Raw genomic sequence first — 19414 nt, forward strand, 5'->3', positions numbered from 1 at the left:
CTGTCAGCCCTTCAATGATAATCTCTTATTTCAAATAATTCAGGTTTATTAACTGCATATATTCTGTGTAAGTTAAAGCTTCCCATAAAAAGAAAGCTTTTGCAATTACATTTCAACTATTCTTTGAAACAGGGTTTTCATTGTGTTGACTTTTCCTCAAAATATTTACAAGGTTTATGCCACCTATATATAAGATAAAATATTTTCTAGTCATTTCCTTTAATACAATAAATATGGTCTTGATTTACATATCACCTTGCAACTTTATGGATACTTTGTAAGTGAATGAAGACTGGCTATTATGAACACATATATGAGTCAAGAAAAGCTAATCTTTTCAGGTGAATAGATTGAAAACAAATGTTCTATATATTTGGTTTTATATTTAGTTACTCTATCTTTTACTACTTCTCTCAATTTTCTACCTTTTAATCAAGCATACATATTAAAATTCAAGATTATTTGTCATTCATTTTCAAATGTGAAAGTATTCACATTTCAAGATTATACTCTCTCTAGGTAATGGGTATTATTCTTATTATAGACTGAATTTACTGCAAATAATTTTTAAAAAATTAAATGGTCCAGTTAAACTTTTAAGAGAGACTGTTATCTTAGTATTAAATAAGCTTTTATGCAGTAAGATCTAATATTTTGGAAAAGTTAGCTCTGAATACATTTTTTAACAAGATTCAATAAGAATCAAAATTAGTTCATAGAAATTTAACCTGAATTTTCCATTCTTCTCTTTAGAAGAAGAAATTTAAGTAATGAGAATTGTTTTTTGCTAAATGTTTTGGGATAAATTACTATTAAGTTGAAGATATCTAAAGCGTTTGCAACTATGGACTCAACCATACCTTTGCAATTCAACTTATACATATAAAATCAGAGAGCTGAATCTTATGCTGAGTGGTTGCCAAATGCAAATTGTGGGTAATAAGATGGTAGATGTAGGCTAAGCTTTTTTATGGAGATTAGAAAAGTTTTAAGATACAACCAGAAATAAAGGTATCGGTTTACAGTAGGCAAAGAGAGAAGGGGAAGACATTCTAGTGGGTTGTAATGGTATAAACATAGGCCAACTTAAGGCTGTAATTGGAATATGGGATTCCTAGTACCAAAAAGAAAAGAATGTGGGCTCTACTTTTGAGGGGGGTACTGGGACTTGAACACAGGGGCTTTTAATCTCTGAGCTATGATCCCAGCCCTTTTTTACTTTTTATTTTGAAATAGGGTCTCAGAAAGTTGCCATGGGCCTCACCAAGTTGCTGAACCTGTGATCCTTCTGTCTCAAGGTGACACATGTCTGTAATCCCAGAAGGGATCTAGCTGGGATTACAGGCATGTGTCACCTTGCCAAATTTGGGCTATATTTAAGGTCCTTGTGTTCAATCTCTTGCTGCCTCAGTATTCTCAGTTGTAAAGTATAGTTTATGGTATGGCCCATTTTATAAAGTCCTTGTAAAGATGAATTGAGTTACTTTGTATAATGTTCCTAAAAGGGGCGACTAACAAAATTGATAAATCACCCACAGAAACATGAAATTCCTGGAAGACCCTCAACCAGCTACCTGCTAGGTAGGAATGTGAACCAGCCTATTTCAGAAAGCTTTGCAGCTATAAGGTTCACATAGAACAGGTTTTCTTCAATTGCCTAATAAACAGAAATTAATTCCAAGCACCCAAATTTCTTAGCAATTCAGTAAAATTAAGTTATTTGACTTGTTGAATAAATCACACTTCCCATTACATCATCAAGTGTCCCTGCACTGAGGGGTAGTGGTGAGTGTACTTTCATGGGTGAAGGACACCCAGACACAAACAATTCCAAGGCAATGTGCCATGGTCTGAATCAGGCTTGGCATATATGACTCTAGGAAGGCAATTTTCTTCAGTTTATGTGAGGCCTGTTGATATTATTGCAGTTTATTTTCCTGTGGAGTAAATTTACATTGCCAAAAGATAAGTTTGACACTTCCATTCGTACTGACGCAGCCAGTGAATATATAATTTTTTGTTCTGCATCAGCTAGTCTCCTTGATGCAAAGTCACTTAGTGAGGGCAACTTTTCTTTTCTCAATCAATTTTCTCTCTGAAAACAAAATCCACTGAGCTAGTGGGAGTTTTCCTCCCTTTAAAACAAATTTAAACCTGCTGGCTTTTCACAATGTGGTGTGCTTTGCAAGGGAGTAGCTATAAATTCAGAAAAAAAAATCAGGGGCTACCCAAATAGCCATGCAATCAGTCTGGATACCAGAATGGCTGCTGAAGAAGATTTATTTATGCTGCCACACATCAATAATTCCTTCATATGTAAAGGAAGGAAGTACATAGAACTGTTTGAAAAAAATCTGGTCTGAGACTAAGTTTTCATAGTGGGATGGTAACACAAAATGTTTTGTTTTCTTCTCTTCCATTTCCACTTATTAAAACAAAATTCAGAAAATATTGGATCCAAGATTGTCTTTCAAAACCAGAATCTTTCATTTAGAAAATCACTGAACTTCATCCGAATATAGCATACATAAAAAGCTATAAAGGAAGCCAACAGAACCTCCTAAGTCACAGAATCCTCAAGAGTCTAGCTACTTTCATGTAGTTCTCTGTACAATATGCACCTTACTCTCTTATCTTACCATAGAGTCTTTGTCAGTCTTTCATGAAGGACAGAAGTTAATCAAAAGTGCTTTGGAAACTTACACATTCATCCAAAAACATATATACATTATTTGCCAAGCTCTGAGTAATAACAAGTAACAGCCATTGTGGTGAATTAAATTTATTCTAAGAGACTTCTACTCAAGATAAAGAGACTCCCTGTAAAGGGGGAGAGGGCATCAAGCACAGTCTAGATGTATACCATTTTCAATATATTCCACATATAAATAAAATTTAAAAAAAGAAGCCAGGTGTGGTGGAGCACGCTTGTAATCCCCACACTTGGGAGGCAGAGATAGGAGGATTGCATAGGTTTGAAGCCAGCTGCGCTGGTTTAAGAGACCTACTTTCCAAATAAAATATAAAATAGATCTGGGAGTGTAGCCCAGAGGTAGAAGAGTTCCATCCCCATCACCAGTACCACCAAAGAGAGAGGAGAGAGAGAGAGAGAGAGAGAGAGAGAGAGAGAGAGAGAGAGAGAGAGAGAGAGACAGACTCCCTGTAAGGCTGAGTGAGACAACACTGGTGTTTCCATTTTAGACTATATCTTTCCTCAATTTGCTTATTCTCTGTAGGCTAGTTAATTAAATAAAACCTAAGGTGTTCCTTTGGATATAGAGTTTTTTGTGTGTGGTACTAAGGATGGAAACCAGGAATATTCTACCTCCAAGCTACTTCTCCAGACCTATTTTTATTTTTTCTTAATTTTGAAACAGGGCCTCACTAAGTAGCCGAGGCTGGCCGCCAACCACGATCCTCTTGTCTCAGCCTCCCAAGTGCTAGTATTATAAGCATGAGCCATCACACCTGGCTGGATATAGATTTTTTTAAAAAGTGTTAATTACTAGAATCTTAAAAGAAATATTTAGTTCACAATGTTAAATTATAACTGTCCTTTAGAGAAAAAGCTATTCAAATAAAGGGAGGATCATATAGTGGAGCAAATAAGGTGACCTAACTGAAGAGATGGGAAGGGGGAAGAGGGAAAATCTCTAAAGCACATGATGTACTTAAACAAACATATAAAAGTCAATCACTAAAGCCAAGCATGGGAAGGAGGGATGGGGAGGAATGAGGTGGGGATCAGGTATGGGCTAACTGGATGATATGTGCATGTATGTCTCCACAGGTTTTTTTTTTTTATCCCATTAAGATTTATGACTACAATGCACCAGTAAAAATTTTAAAAGTAGCCAGGTGTGGTGGCGCATACTTGTAATCCCTGGGCTTGGGAGGCAGAGACAGGAGGATCGTGCATGTTTGAAGTCAGCCGCGCTGGCTTAAGAGACCCTGTTTCCAAAGAAAATAAAAAAGTACAAAATAGGGCTGGGAGTGTAGCCTGGAGGTAGAAGGGCTTCCAGGAACCCCATTACCACTACAAAAAATTAAAAAAATAAAGGAAAGACTTTTGAAATGTTCTGGTATGTTACAATTATTTAAAATGAACTTCCTTTAGGACACTTCAACACCTTCCATTATGACATTCATGTCTTGGTAGAGATGGAATGTTTGACTTTGGAACATCACTAGGTAACCATTTAAGTATGCACACAGATCTTCTCATAATTAAAAATATAGTCAAGCTGATGCTGTGTGTGGTGGTGCATGTTTGTAATACCCACACTTGGGAGGCTGAGACAGGAGGATCGCACAGGTTTGAAGCTAGCCTCAGCTACTGAGTGAGGCTCTCAGGAACTTAGTGAGACCCTGTTTCCAAATAAAATATAAAATAGGTCTTGGAGTATAGCCCAAAGTTAGAAAAGCCCCTGGGTTCCACCCCCAGTGCCACAAAAAATATATATTCAAGCTGAGTGTGGTGGCACACACCTGTAAAACCAGTTTTGGGGAGCCTGAAACAGGAAGACCACCAGTTCATGGCCAGTCTCATCAACTTAGTGAGACCCTTTATCAAAATAAAAAAAAGGGCGGGTAGTGCCTTCACTGTAATAGAAACTTATTTTGGATTCTTCTTCATTTCCTGTCCTGCTTTAGTCAGTATCTTGTCCATGAGCTGTGCATGCCCTGGTCACCACCTCTCTTGGTCACTATTCTCAGAGCAATGACCCAATAAACCTGACCACACAATTCAGATGAAGGAAGATTTATTTGCTCAGTTTTGGGAGATTTCCGAGTTTCATTCCATGTGAGGCCAGGTCTTCAGAGCTCAGGGCAGGAAGATAGGAAGGAGAGAGAGAGAAAGCGAGAGCGAGAGAGCGAGAGAGCGAGAGAGCGAGAGAGAGAGAGAGAGAGAGAGAGAGAGAGAGAGAGAGAAAGTACCCTACTCTCACACCACAGAGGCCAGAAGCAAGAGAACAAGGAAGTAAGGTAGGAAGAACCATATATAATCCCAAGTCCACAGCCCCAGGACCCATCTACTGGGATTACTGGACTGTGCCAGTACACCCAGCTGAGGATGCAATATTAAATAAATAATTTCTCTTGTTACCAGGTCTTTGATTTCTGATATTTCATTTGATTTTTGTTTTGAGGAAACAGTGGGGTTTAAGTGAAAATAAATAAACTTTACATATGTTCATTCTTGAAGACAAATATGAAGTAAAAACCTTAGAATATCAGAATTTTGGAAAAAAATTAAAAGAACTTAGCTGGCACATTTCTGTCATCCCAGTACATGGGAGACAGAGACAGGAGGATCACAGATTCAAGGCCAGCCTCATCAACTTACTGAATTTATGTGTATTCTCATAAAAAAACAAAATAGGGCTAGAGGTGTAGCTTGGAGGTGGAATGCCCTGGGTTTAACCTCCAGTGCCAAACAAGCAAATAAAAAATGAAAAGAACTTAAGCTATCTATAGAATATATCATGGCTTTCTTCAAATATGCCAAACCCACTAGTGATCCTTTATTTACTTTCTACAATAGATGAAAGCAAAGCAAAATATAGTTCTAGCATTGTAGAAGGTGATTCCTCTCTATAACATAAGCAAAGATACAGGATATTATTTGATGAATAGAGCAAGATGAATGAGGTTAAATTATATCTTAGATGCATTTTAACTGAATATTCTGTGGGAAAAATATGTATAAAGTGAAGAAACTCAAGGTGTTGATGGAACACTGAATTGGCTTAATGATACCCTCCATTTCTGCTGAAATAAAAAAGACTGCTACCATCTAAAGGTGATTGTTTACATTGAATATTCATAAGTTTTGAAATGCATAATTCTATTTGGGCAGAAAATAATTATTTAATGTGAATTTGTTACTAGCTTGCAAATGAGAGGCACACTTTCAAGGCAGGAATTCAACTTTTTTGGCCTCTCAGCCAAACTGAACGAAATATATACTTTTATTGGTTAAGATTACCCATTATTATTTTTTTAATTTGAAAGTAATTACTTGTATTTATTATTTAAGTAAGGGCACTCTAGGGAAAAATCTGTTTCTTTTTGAGCTACAAAATAAGAAAGTATATCCCTCAATCAGATTTGAGAAGTAATGTTGAACAAGCTGAGATCAAAATCACTGCCCTAAAAGTTATCTAGAAATTTGCCATTAATTTTTTATGAGGTCAGGTGTGATGACACATGCCTATAATACCAATACTTGTGAGGCTGAGACAGGAAGATCACAGGCTTATGCCTAGCCTCAGCAACTTAGTGATATAATTAGCAATTAAGGGAGAACCTGTTTCAAAATAAAAAAAATAAATAAAAAGGTATGAGAGTGTAGCACAGAGGTAGAATGCCTCTGAGTTCAATCTCTAGCACCACACACACTAAAATGAGACTTACTTTTTGGGCCATATAATCTTTACCATTCATGAGTAGGGTGAACTTTTCTTATGCATATTGTACAATAAGAAATGGAATGAAGATTTAAAGCAATGATTTGTATGATTCACTAGCATAAAATATGCTTTAAGGGAAAGTAGAATGTGCAGGTATTTATTATCCATTTAATGGTCTAGTCAACTTAAATTTTCTAAGATTGTGGTTTAAATTTCCACACTGACTTAAGCTTAACTGTGGCTGTTCAGTTCACTAGAGCTTAGAAGTAATGAAATAATATTATGGTTTTAATTTTTACATATTCTAATTTTTCCTCAACATCATCAAATGTTGATTAAGGCTTGAAGACACTAGATAAACGGCATAGTCTCTGTCTTTTATCAGTATTGTTATGAAGACATGACATTTTCATCAAATATAGCAATCATCATGGTGGTACATACCTGTAATTCCAGTAATTGGGAAGCTTAGACAGGAAGACCTTAGGTTTGAGGTCAACCTCAGTGACTTAGGAGGAATTTCAGTACCTTTATGAGACCTTCATGAAGGTAATGAGACCCTGTTTCAACATTAAAAATAGGGGGGCTGGGGATGTACCTCAGAGGTAGAATGCCTCTGGGTTCAATCTCTAGTACAAAAATTGAATGGAATGAAATAATTATTGGTGTATTTTTTAATTTTTATTGGTGCATTGTATCCATACATCATAATGGGGTAAAAAAAAAAACTTGTATAGACAGAGATGCACACATCACCCAGTTAGGCCCTACTCAATCCCCACCCGATTCCCTCCCCATCTCTCCTTCCCATGCTTGGCCTAGTGGTTAGCTTCGATATGTTTAAGTACATCATGTGCTTTAGAGAATTTCCTTCCTCCTCCCTCCTTTCTCCTCCTTTAGGTTGTCTTGTTTGTTCCTCTATAGGATCTCCTTTTTCACTTAGAGTTCCTCTATGACCCATTTCTCCTTAGCTTTCACATGTTAGGGAAAGCATCAGATTTCTTATTTTTTGTGACTGACTAATCTCACTTAGCATAATGTCCTCCAGTTCCATTCATTCTAATCAAGTGATGTAAAATACAAGAGCTATATAATAGCTTTAGACTCCACTGGCCAGCTACCTTTAAAGGAAGTAACAAGTGCAATTGAGAAAAATGTTTTGGTGACATAACTACAAAGATTTTACTGCCCCTGAAAAATAGATTAAAGGATATCCCAAAGGAAAACCTATCGCTGGTGCTTTCTTTGCATCACAAGACCTGGAATAAAATTATGTAATATACAATTTTCTTTATTAAATTTCTCAACTTTAAGCTGGGCATGGTGGCACATGCTTGTAATCCCAGTACTTGGGAGGCTGAGACAAGAGGATCGCGGTTTGCGAGCAGACTTAGGTACTTTGTGAGGCCCTCTGCAACTTAGTGAGACCCTGTTTCAAAATAAATAATAAAAAATAGGGCTGGGGGTGTAGCACAGAGATTGAATTCCCCTGGGTTCAATCCCCAGCACCCCCCCCCCACACACAAAACAATTCTTCAACTTGAAAAGTAAACTGCAGTTTTTTGCTTTATTTTTTATTCTAAAATGAGTTTTTACTTTTATCTTTAGTTATTCCATTATTCTTGTTTCTTGTGATTGATACTGTTTCTTTGATAAATTTGATACAAAGCTTCATGACTTGCTTTCTTTCTCTTTCTTTTTCTTTTTTCTTTTTTTTTCCTTTTGTGTGAATGTGTGTATGGTTCTGGGGATTGAACTTAGGAGCATTCTACCTTCAAACTCAACCTGCAGGCCTTTGCATTTTTATTGTGATGAAACAGGGTCTTATTAGGTTGCTGAGAGTCTCACTAAATTGCTGAGATTGGCCTCAAACCTGAGATCCTCCTACTTCATCTTCCCAAGTACTGGGATTATAATGTGCACCATCACAACTGGTTCATGATTTGATTTCACCATTTTTTCTCATTTTTTGCAACAGCTTAGTCCTTATGTTGTTGGACAGCTTCCGTATTAATTCCAGCATTTTATACATCAATATCCTTTTAACATTTTGGTAATTGTAATTTATATTCCGTGGGGAAGACAAGATATCTCCTTATAGGAGCTTCCAGTGATGGCAAAATCAAGGTCACTTGTCAGTATCTTTCAGGAAGAACCTAGATTCTCAACTGCTCTAAGGTTAATTCTGGTCCCTCTAGGATTTTGCCTCCTTTACCCATGTTGTAGCTTAGAGCTATCATTGGTCCTCCCAGACCCAACTTTAGTTCCTGCCTTTCCCTCTGCCAAAGACTCCCAGATACATACTTGATTTTGTTTAGGTACTGAGATGGAACCCAGGGGCATTCTACCTCCAAACTACACCCTCAGCTCTATTTTTTATTCTTTTTTTAAAAATTTTGAAACAGGGTCTCACTGAGTTGCAAAGGGCCTCACTAAGTAAAAGAGTCTGTCCGGGAACTGCGATCCTCCTGTCTCAGCCTCCCAAATGCCAGGATGACAAGTGTGCACCACCATACCCAACTCTTCATGTTTGCTGACAGCTTTGTGATTGCTTTCATGAGAATTTAATGGCTTTTTATTCTGTAACTGCCTGTTTGATTTATTTCTCTCTCAGACTTCGATGTTTCTGAAAAGAAACCTGTCATTGGAGCATACGGAGAGTTTAGATAAAGTGTTATGGTAGTAAAATCAAAACAAGCTCAAATTCTTAAGTGACTTCTCACCATTCAAATTGGTTGCTATTGTGACACCAAACATGACATATTTACTCCTAATAAGAAAGCTGGTTTGCATTTAGGGTTATTCTAGTTCAACAAATTTTTCTATGTGTCAAGAAGGCACAGATTTAAAAAAATAAACCATGCACTGTCAACTCACTGGGTGCACAGAGCCAATTAAAATGATTTATACAAGTAGCTATGCTTAGTTTTATTTTTCCAATGTGGGTAGAAGAATGAGGATATGAATTTTTTAGCCAAATTATAGCAGGATGTATGGATGAAAAAGTTATTGGTAGTTTTGGAATGAGTTAAAAAAGGAAATGAAGATATGTATGTTTCTTGGGTAATCAGTGTTAAATCTTATGATTAAAAACCAATGGTATATTTTTAATTTATTTTTAATTATTATGTGAAACATACTGACTCTGCTGGGTGCCCCCCACACTTCCCTTTTCCCCATCCCAACAATGAGCATCCAGGTTGACCATGCTACATTCACACTTATACACATATTCAAATGTAGCTCCTCCATTAAGCAACCTCAGCCTTCTTCCTCTCCTACCCTTCCTTTCTAGTTTTGCTGAGGTTTCCTCTCCATTATCTGGAGTCCCTCTGGTATCCCTAATACTCCCTAGTTTGGGCATATTAGAGAAAACATATGTCCCTTCTCTTTCTGTGCTTGGCTGATTTCACTTAACATAATGTTCTCTGTGTCTTTTCCATCATCTTGCTAATGACATGATTTTGTTCTTTATAGCAGAGTAGAATTCCATTGTGTGTATTTCCCATAATTTTGCAACCCAGTCATCTGTTGATGGAGACCTAGGTTGGTTCCATATTTTGGCTATTACGAATTGTGCTACTATGAACATGAGTATGCATATGTTACTGTAGTTCTCTGATTTCAACCCTTTTGGACAAATACCCAGTAGCGGTGTAGCCAGATCATATGGTGGATCTATTTACAGTTTTCTAAGGAATCTCCACACTGATTTCCATAGTGGCTGAACTAGTTTATACTCCCACCAATCGTATATTTTTAAAGTGTTCCATCGTTGTCTTAGATGCAATCAATGAGGAGTTTTATGGCTTATAGGAAATTCAATTAGAACTTAGTAAATAATGATAAAATGCTAGGTGCTGCAGCAAATATTTTGTGACCTGACAGAGTCTGTGCTCTGAGACTCTTGTTGTAAACATCATCTGCAAGCTTTTCCTAGGATGCCATGACACTAATGACAATGCAATTATTTGGAAAGTAACATAGCTCTATCACTTTATTAAAGATATACTTTTATTGGTGCAATGTATTCTCACATCATAATGTAGTTCAGAGTGATAGTGATATTCATGTACACAGCACTTGGTGAGGTTCCCCCACCTCCCTTCCCTCTCCTTCCTCTTCTCCATGCATGATATTGAGACTAACATTGTTAATTTCACATATGTATACAACATCAATGGAAGTGTTTCCTTCATCAATATTCTCTCCCACTGCCACCCTCCTTGAGATCACCTCCATCACTCCACGTGAGTTTTTCTTTCATTATTCAAAGTCCCTCTTGTATCTAGACCACTCCCTATTTTCCACATATGACAGAAAACACATGACTCTTCACTTTATGACTATTGAATTCTCCAGGTCCATTCCTTTTCCTGCCAATGACAACATTTTGTTCTTTATCGCTGAAAATTTCATTGCGTGTATATCCCATAATTACATAATCTATTAATCAGTGGCTAGACACCTAGGTTGGTTCCATAATTTGGCTACTATGAACTGTGTTGCTCCAAAAACGGATATACATGTATCATTATAATATTACATAATAATTCACTTAAATAGTATAACTAGCTCCATTAAGTTGTTGTGTGCCAACAATAACAGTATAAAGATAAAAGTGGTGAAGTGATGGGGAAAATGCATTGATCCAAGCCAAAGTGAGAATAAACAAATGGAACCAATTTTATAGATACTGGATGATGTATAGATATATCATCAAACCTATATAGATCTATGCCTTCAAATTTACACCTCTATTTTAAGGGATATAAATACATTTAAAGTCTTCAGTAGTCTATATAATAGAAATGTTTTTATGGTACCCTACGTATTACTCAGCATTTCTCTTTTCATGGTTCTATTTTATCTATTTCATTCTGTCTGTGAATAATGTTTTTACTTCCTAAAGAAAAACAATAGCTTTACTAGGGTATAATTCACAAACCATTTAATACACCCCTCTAAATTGCTTAAAAGATTACCTTTGGTATTGAAGATATTGATAGCACAGCTGTGCTATCAATATTATGAATTTTAGCCAGGTGTGGTGGCACATACTTGTAATGCCAGTACTTGGGAGGCTGAGATGGGAGGATCGCAGGTTCTTGGCCAGCCTCAGCTACTTGGTGAGGCCCTCCACAACTTAGTGAAACCGTGTTCAAATTAAAGAATAAAAACTAAGCCTGGGGATGTAGCTTGGTGTGTCCCTGGGTTCAATCCTCAGTACTGCAAAAAAAAAATTTAGAATCTTTTCCTTGCCACAAAAAGAAACCCCATACTTGTTTCCATCCCTAGGCAACAACTAATATCGTTTTTGTTTCTATTTACTTACTCTGGACTTTTACCATAAATGGAAACATACAATAGGCTGTCTATTGTGACTGTATGTTATTTATTCATCCATAATTTGATGGACTTCTCCACTTTCTGGCAACTATAGAAAATGTTTCCAGGAACATTTATGTACAACTTTATGTATGAAAATATATTTTCATTTCTCTTGGATATAGTCTTAGGAATGAAATGACTGAGTCATATGATAAATTTGTTTAATATTTTGAAGAATGTCTAGACTGGTATCCGAAACAGATGCATTCTTTTATATTCCAATAGCAGCTTATTATTTTCTTTTTTTTTTAAACATAAGCAGTACCTTTTATTTGACTCCAATTTCTCTTTTCCTATAAGCTCAAATCAAATCAGTTTTTTTTCTCGTGCAACTGACAAAATTTATTCTCTAAAATAAGTTCTTTTTTTTCAATTTGTGGCTGATATTGTGGCCACACATTTTTTTATTGGTGCACTGTATTCATACATCATAGTAGGATACATACTTTTGTAGACATACATGCATATATCGCCCAGTCAGCCCCCACCCGATCCCCACCCCATTCTCTCCCTATCCCTCCCTCCCATGCTTGGCTTAGTGGTTGACATCTAGTATTATAGAAATTTATCCAAATTAAAAATGATAATCTCACATAACAGTTTCATTTGTCTGATACCAAGCTTTTGATGACTTAAAGATAACATTTCAATATTTCTTTTTGCTTTCTTTCCTACCAGAGAATCTATTTTTTCTATTTTTTAGGTGAAACTATCATATATTTATGTATTTATTTTTCAGAAAAAAATCTATCCTAATATGGAATATGGAGTCTAGGTACCCAAAACGATCTTGAAAAAGAACAAAGCTAGAAGATATATATTTTCTGATTTCAAATCATATAAAGCTACAATAATTGAAATAGTGTAGTACTATTCTAAAGGCAGATACATAAACCACTGGAGTTAAATACAAGCCTAGAGCTAAATTCTTCCCTATATTGTCAAGTTATTTTTGACAAGGTTTCCACGAACATTTGGTGGTAGAAATAATAATCATTTAACTAAATATTGTTGAAAAATAATAATTACATGGAAAAGAATAAAATTGGACCCTTACCTAATCCCACATACAAGTATTAACTCTAAATAGATAAAAGACCTAAATATAAATCTTAACACTATAAACTATTAGGAGAAAATATGGGTCATAAAACCTCACAACATTGAAATTGACAGTGATTTCTTGGATATGATTTCAATGGCACAGGCAACAGAAGAGTACACAAACTCCCTAAAAAAATAAAAAAATTGTATACCAAAGACAATGTAAACAGAGTTAAAATTTACTAATAGGATGGGATAAAATATTTCCAAATGCTATATCTGAAGGTATATTAATATTCCAACTAGAAATCCTAAAAATTAACAACAATAAAGGTAAACAATACCATTTAGAGATAGGTAAAAGACTAACATAAATAATGAATCTCCACAGATAACCAATCTTAGTTGTCTGTTGGATGGAAACTCTTGTCTCTCTGGTTCTGGTGTGTGTTACCTATTTCTTCTTTGTAGTTAACCTCTTTGAGTGTTTTCTCTAGTGCTGGTTTTGAAGACATAAATTCCTTCAGTTTCTGTTTGTCATGGAAGCTTCTTATTTCTCCATCTAATTTGATAGAAAGTTTTGCTGGGTAGGAAATTTTTGGCTGGAAGTTGTTTTCTTTCAGAGTTTGGAATATGTTACTCCAAGCCCTTCTGGCTCTCATGACTTGGTTTGGGAAGTCTGGAGTGATTCTAATTGGTTTGCCTCTGAATGTCACTTGGCCCTTTGTTTTTGTTGCCATTATGATTCTCTGCTTGGCTTCCACATTGGTCATTTTGACAATTATGTGGCGTGGGGATCCTCTTCTCCGATCCTGTCTAAAGGGAGTTCTATAGGTTTCCTGGACCTGTGTATCAACCTCTTGCTCTGTGTTTGGAAAATTTTCTGCTATTACTTCCTTGAAGAGATTGTTGATCCCTTTGGTTTCACCTTCTTTTCCCTCCTCTATTCCAATTATTCTTAGGTTAGCTCTCTTAAAATGGGCCCATATTTCTTCAATATCAGATTCCTGCTGTCGGATATTTTTTTCTAGATTAGAAACTATGCGTTCCTTTTTGGAATGATCATCTTCTAAGAGCGAGATTCTGTTCTCCATGTGTTCTAATCGGTTGTTTGTGCTTTGAATTGAGGCCTTTACTTCATTAATTGCATCCTTTATCTCTTTTTGGCTCTCTCTGAGTTCTTTTCGAAGCACCTCTATTATTTCTACAGTTATTTTCCTGATTTGATCTTCTAGAAATCTCTGATTTTCTGTTTTATCGGGTTCTGATGTTGTGGGGTTGTGGGCATTTATTGCTCCAGTATTATTCCTCTTTCCCATGATTTCGGAAGTTTGTGCCTTCTCTGGGTTCTTCCCTTGGGTCACTATGACTTCACTTAAGGTGTTCTGGATCTCGAGTCAGTAGTATCTCAGACCCCACTACTCCTTTACTGGGTTGTATCACAGAGTCTCCAACCCAGAGAGTCGATAGTGGCTGCTTTAGACTGTGGGGGGTGCCAGGTTGCACATTCTCCTATGGTGTGATATCTCTGCCACCGCCACTCCCCCACTGGGTCAAGTCCTAGGGAGTACAGTACTGGGATTTCTCCTCTGTGGCCCAGAATTTGACTCACTGTTCTTGAGTATGCAGATGTAGCTGTACTGGACTCGGTGAATTCACTGCTGCTGCCGCCGGTGGCAATATGGCGCCGCTGCCACGCCCTTGGCCTTTAGGCTGGCGTATTTTTTCTTCTCTGGTTTTGAGTTTCACTCTGAGTCCCTGCAGCGTGTGCTGAGCTCTGCCACTGGGAGCTTTAGATTCTCCCTGCGCAGAAAGATCCCGCCTGGCTGTTCCGCAGCGGCTCACCTTGGCTTGCTGTGGCCGTCCGGTGAATTCACCGCTGTCGCTGGCAGTATGGCGCTGCTGCCGCGTCCTCGGGCGTGAGGCCGGTTATCTCCTCTGTGGCTCTGAGCTCTGTTCTCAGTCTGCTTTCTCTCTGGAGCCTGGTGATTTTTTTGTTTCTCTGGTGATGGTGTTTTCTGGCTATGAAAGGCGCTGATTTTGTGGTAATGGAGATTGGTTGTTAGCGGGGCTCTTAAGCCCCACTTTTCTTGGTCGCCATCTTCCCAGAAGTATTTTCTAACTTCTCTACATTCTCCATACACTTGCCATTTTACATTTTAAAAATTGTAGCTATATTTGTGTGTATGAAGTGTGGTATCTCATTGTTGTTTTGATTTGCTTTGTCCTGATGACTAATAGCGATGAGCATATTTTCATGTGATTACCAGCCATTTGTATATATTTTTTATATTAATGTCTATTCAAGTCCTTTGCCCATTTTTAATTTACTTGCTTTTCTTTATATTGTTGAGTTGGACTAATTCCTCATATATACAGGATACTAGATCCTTATAAGACATATGATTTGCATTTCTTATCCCACTTAGTGGATTGACATTTAATTTTCAAAAAGTACCTTTTTGAAGCACATATGTTTTAAATTTAGATGATATGCAGTTTATCTGGTTTTTAAAATTGTTATTGTTGCTTGTGTTTTTAATATCATAAAAGAACTCTGATATCTAATCCAAGATCATGATGTTTTTCACCTCTTTTAAGATATTTAAAAATTTAACGCCACAAACTAGGAATATGTCCAAACTAGGAAGCATTGGGGATACCAGAGGGACTCCAGATAATGGAAGGGAAATCATAGCAAAGTTTGAACAGAAGAATAGGAGAGGAAGAACGCTGAACTTCATTAAAGAGGGGCTACATCCTAATATGTGTAAAGTATGAATATAGCATGGTTACCCTGGACATCAATTGTTGGGGGGGAGGGAAAATGGGGGTGGGGGAGAAGGCACCAAGTACAGTTTAAATGTATACCATTTATTTTCAATAAAAAATATGTATAAAACAACAACAAAAAAAAAAAACAAAAAAAATTTAACGCTTCCTCTTAGGTCTTTATTTGTAATTTACTTTTGCATGTGATATGAAGTAGAGCTCCAATTTCATTTATGCAGATATCCAGTGGAATCAGCACCATTTATTGAAAAAGTAACTATTTTTCCCATGAACTTTTAGGATCAGCTTGTCAGTTTCTGCAAAAAGGCCATTGGAATTTTCATTGAGACTGCATTTGATCTGGAGATGTGTGGGGAGAATTGCTTTTCAAACAATGTTAAATTTTCCCATCAGTGTGCATAAGTCTGTATATGTAGGCCTTCCTCAGTTTCTTTCAACAATGCTTTGTGGTTTGCAATATAAAATTTTTATAATTATGTGTTAACTTTATTCAGCGATAATTTATCCTTTCTCACACTAATAATAATAAAATAAAAATGATTTCTATAGCTTATCATCTATCCTGCAGCTTTGTTAAACCCATTTATTATTTCCAAAAAAATTTTTAGTAGCATCTTTAGTATTTTCTATATACAAGATAATTCCACCTACAAACAGAGATAGCATTATTTCTTCCTTTAGAATTTCCATGATTTTTCCCTCTCTTTCTCATTCTTTTTCACCTTATTAACCAGACTAGAACTTCGAGCACAGTGTTGAATAGAAATAGTAACAATAAATGTTCTTGCGTTAGTCCTGATTACAGAGGGAAAGTATCCAGTCTTTCTTTATTAACTATTATGTTAGCTATGAGGTTTACATAGATGTCCTTTATTAGCTTAAGGAAATTCACTTCCATACATATTGTTGAATAAACAAAATTTCTTTAAGTATTTACTGAAAAGTTCATGTGGTTTATTTTAGTGATATGGTATATACACTAATTTTCAGATTTATTTTTGTGGTGTCAGGGATGGAACCCAGAGCCTTGTGCATGTTAGGCAAGTATTCCAGCACAGAACCACATCTCCAGCTCATTAACTTTTAGGGAGGTTTTTTTCTTTTGGCGCTGGAAATTGAACCCAGGGGTGGTCTACCACTGGGCTATACCCCAGCCTTTATTTTACTTTAAGACAGAGTTTTGTCAAATTGTCCATGCTTGCCTAAAACTTATAATTGTTTTTCTTCAGTCTCCTGAGTAGTTGGGATTACAGGAATGCACCAGTGTGCTCAACTAATTTTTAGATTTTTTACACCAATCTTGCATGCCTGGAATAAATTCAACTTGGTCATGTTTTTATTTCTTTCTCTATTTTAGTGAGAGGGATTGAATCTAGGGGCATTCTAACTCTGAGCTACACACTTAACATTTTATTTTTTTTTATTTTGAAACTAGACCTTGCTAAGTTGCTGAGGGTCTTGATAAATTGTCGAGGCTGGCCTTGAACTTTCAGTCCTCCTACTCAGCCTTCCAAGATGGGATTACAGGCGTACACCATCACATTAGGCTAGTCATGGTTTTCATTACTTCCTATGCATGACTGCATCTGTTTAGCTAGTATTTAAGTGGATTTTTCACATCTATATACATAAGTAATCTTAATGTATAGAATTATTTCCTTAGTTTTGGTATTAGGGAATTATTGGTCATATAGAAAGAACTGGAAAGTGTCCAGTCCTCACCTATTATTTGAAAGACTTTGTGAAAAACTGGAATAAGTTATTTTTATGTCTGATAGAAATTACCAGTGAAAACATTTATGTATGGGATTTTACTAATTTAAAAATTATTAGCTCAGTAATTTTCTGATTATAGGCATATTCAGATTACCTTCCCCCTTTTCTTGTGACACTAGTGATTGAACCCAGAAGCATTTTATCTCTGAGCTACACACCCAGCCCTAATTTATTTTTATTTGGAAAAAGGATCTCAATAAATGCACACTGTCTTTGAACTTTTGATCCTCTGGTGCTGGGTTATCTAATTCTTCTTCCACATGTTGGTGTTTCCTTTATACATTTTGGGGGCTCTGTTTTTTAGGTGCATATATGTTTATGATTGCTATATATTCCTGCTGTATTAATGTGCTTATCATTTAAAAAATCTCTTCATGCTCTTGTAAAATGCTTAATATTTATTTTTATTGATAATAGTAAAACAATTCTAGATTTCTTATGGTTAATATTTGAGTAACCTACCTCTTTTTCTTTTCTTTTTTTTTTTTTTTTTGTGTGGGTCTGGGGATGGAACCCAGGGGCATTCGACCTCTGAGCTAGACCTCCTGCCCTATTTTTTTTTTTATTCTTTATTTTGAAACTCACTGAGTTGCAGAGGGCCTCACTAAGTAGCTGAGGCTGTCTACGAACCGCGATCCTCCGGTCTCAGCCTCCCAAATGCTGAGATTACAAGCATGCGCCACCACGCCCGGCTTCTTTTTATTTTCAACCTGTTTGTTTCTTTTAAAATTCACTCATGTTTTCTGCAGCGATCTTCTTTAATCTGGCCTTACAATCTCTGCTTTTTATTGATTTTAATACATTCACATTTAATGTTATTAAGGATAAAATTAGATTTATGCTTGTCATTTTAATATTTGCTTTTTATACATCACATGTTTGTTCTGTTCTTCTTTTCCAGTAAGTTATATTTTTCTAAGGATATATTTTAAGGATATATTTGAATCATTTCCATTATTATCATCATTATTATTATTATTATTATTATTATTATTATTATTTTGTGGTACTGGGGGTAGAACTCATGGGCATTCTACCTCCAAGCCACATCTCCAATCCTATTTTTTCTTTATTTTGAAACAGGATCTCACTGAGTTGCAAAGGGCTTCACTAAGTAGTAGCTGAGGCTGTCTGTGAGTGGTGACCCTCCTGTCTCAGCCTCCCAAATGCTGGGATTATAAGCATGCACCACCACGCCTGGCTTCATTTTAATTTTTTTATTTTATTTTATTGGTACACTATAGTCTCACATCATAATGTGGATCATATTGACAATGGCATACATACACACAGTACTTGGTGTCCTCCCCTCCCTGCTTTCCCTCCCCACCAACATTTAGTGTCCAGGTTAACTATGCTACATTCACACTTTTATACATATATGAATGTAGCTCCTCCATTAATCAACCTCAGCCTTCTTCCTCTCGTAAGCTTCCTTTATAGCTTTGCTGAGGCTTCTCCTCCATTATTTGGAGTCCGTCTGGTATCCCTAATACTTCCTTCTTTAAACATATTAGAGAAAACATATGTCCCTTCTCTTTCTGTGCTTGGCTGATCTCACTTAACATAATGTTCTCCAGGTCTTTCCATCTTCTTGTGAATGATGTGATTTTGCTCCTCTTTATTGCTGAGTAGAATTCCATTGTGTGTATTTCCCATAATTTTGCATTTGTTGATAGAGACCTAGGTTGGTTCCATATTTTGGCTATTGCGAATTGTGTTGCTATGAACATGGGTATGCATATGCTACTGTAGTTCTCTGATTTGAACCCGTTTGGACAAATACCCAGGAGTGGTCAATTATTTTTAGAATACATTTTTGAGTTAGTTTCTTAGTAGTTGCTCTTGGGCTTATTATATACATGTTAATTTAAGATGATTGACTTCAGATTTATATTCATTTAATTCAAGTAAATAATAGAAACTTTATTGTTCTCTGGTTCTCTTCTCTTTTTTGTACTATTTTTGTTAGACATATAATATCTATATATTTTACA

This window comes from Muscardinus avellanarius (genome assembly GCF_963383645.1).
Source record: "Muscardinus avellanarius genome assembly, chromosome: X".
NCBI classification, from domain to species: domain Eukaryota; kingdom Metazoa; phylum Chordata; class Mammalia; order Rodentia; family Gliridae; genus Muscardinus; species Muscardinus avellanarius.